Source organism: Anopheles cruzii, chromosome 2, assembly GCF_943734635.1.
Source record: "Anopheles cruzii chromosome 2, idAnoCruzAS_RS32_06, whole genome shotgun sequence".
Lineage (NCBI taxonomy): Eukaryota > Metazoa > Arthropoda > Insecta > Diptera > Culicidae > Anopheles > Anopheles cruzii.
In genome coordinates, this window is record NC_069144.1 from 40,814,692 (window position 1) to 40,816,933 (window position 2,242).

Here is a 2,242-nt window from a genome sequence, read left to right on the forward strand (position 1 = left end):
CTACGTGCGATGCCGGAAAAGGGGAGGAAAATCTTGGCCATCCCATAGTAAAAACGGAACCCAACCCGGTTGTGGCTGACAATTTTTGCTGACGCCGAATATGGGTTTGAGAAGCAATAGGAACCCTACTCACGTGTGTGTGTGCATTCACCCCACGTGCCCAACGGCCAATGATTAACGCATCTTTGCGCGCTGTTGAGGTGCCACTTTTCGGACCGCCAGCCACGGTGGCAAGCTAATTAGTTACCAAGCGGGCCGGCCAAGTGGTCACGGCCGGCACCCGGAAGTGTTACCTATTGCGAACGAGTCACAACAACACATTGTTGCTACAACAATTTACCGGGTGGTGTTATTTTTGTCGTGAATGTGAAGATTTTGTTTTGCAAAGGATTGCACGCTGACATCAATCACTTATCGGACTTTTTAATGCTGATTTTCAAAAAGAGAGCATGAATAGAAAGCTTCAAAAAAGTGCTCAAAATACTCTCAATTGGTAAATGGAAAATTTATATAACTGGTACAAAATTAGAAGCTATCTTTATCTCGGAACTTGAGCCCCATTCTAAGTAAAATATAAGCATTCTAAGTAAGTAAAATATATATCTGGCTGTCCACCTGAGTGAAAAAATAAACCTTACAGCCCACATAATTAATACTTCAAATATGAAAAAAATATTTAGATCATCATACCCGAAGGCGGTCAATAACATATGCATCCATCGTTTTGCAGACATTTTCTTTACTGCATAAAAAGAAACTTCTAATACTCAAGAAAATTTTTCAAGGCCAGACTAAAACTAAACTCCGCGGCATAAATCCACGTGCAAAGTAAGTTGAACCTACTAAACCTCACCAAACCATGGTTGCGTTACTACGATAAATGCAATACGAGTTTTCAGTAGTAAGTTAAGAAGAGAATAAGTTTGTAGAAAATAAGACTGCAGAAGAGAAAATAAGAGAAAATATTCCTTTCAAATCATATACATTTTGTTCGTCATCGTCTGTCTTAAAAAAATAAATAAATATTTTTTTCGTATCTCTTGGGAGAAGCTACCAAGAAACAAATGTCTATTTACCATACAAATTATGCTCCGAACAATTAAAATACTATTTCTTCTATTAAAACTGTCCTCAATTTCTCAGCTTACTGAAAATTAACGTTATACAAGTGGCAGTTAATGGACTAAGCATCTTTAAAAACATGCCACCTCATCTGACAGCTTCAAAGAGACATAGTTTCTCAGTTAACTAAGTTAATAGATGAAATGTAATTAGTTTTCAAATACAGCCCAGCTTAATTCCTGCCATCTATTCCTAGTATCAAAATGATAGTTTCCCATCAAAGAGGACCACAATTGGCAGTTCATGTTAATAATTGAACACCGGAGCCACTTTGATAGCAAACCAACCGGCCCTCTATGGCCGAAGAAGCTCAATTACAACAATCAAATGGTACCCCACCGTTGAGTTTATAATAAGTTGTCCATTTCACAGGCGGCCTCGGTTGCTCGTTGGATGAACGTGTAATTTATGTGCACCGTCCTTCGCACGACTCCTGATTAAATGCCCGTGCCCGTGCCCGTGTGTTGCCGTGGCGACGATCCGACATTAGCGTTCGACACCCCGGGCCGCTGAATCAGCATAACCCGACCTCGGCACGGCTTGCCCGTTACACCCCAACGTTACACCGATGTACAGTTTACAAACGACTGATTGCAGAACACAAGCGAATAACATTGGCCTGCCGTTCTGAGTCTGAAAGGAATCGCCTAGCGCCGCACCTACACTGATCGACGCTTTGTCAGGCGTGGCTGTGACTGTGGCTTTTTTGTTTGCATCTGTTTCTCGCCAACAACACTCCAACATACATTTTGCCACCGGGTTGGTGGCAGTATGTCGCTTGCCGGCAGGCTACGAACCGAGTACCGAGCAACAGCAGCACCACGGAGCGCTGGTGGCAAACATAAAAAGAAGCGAAATCACAGAAATCATCGTCGTAATTCATTTCCATTATTTACGGCCAACGTTTGCGGATCGTTTTCTTCCTCCTCTGATGCTGCTCTGTTCGAACATCATCATGCAGCGTGTGCGAAGCCGGACCAACGACATGCGCCACCAGAAACAGGATCCGTCCCCATCGACGGGAGCAACATAATTTACCCTCTTCGTGCTTTCTTTCTGACGGTGAACCAAGCAAAAAAAACGGAGCAATTGCGAAGTAAATTGTCACCGGCACACGAGA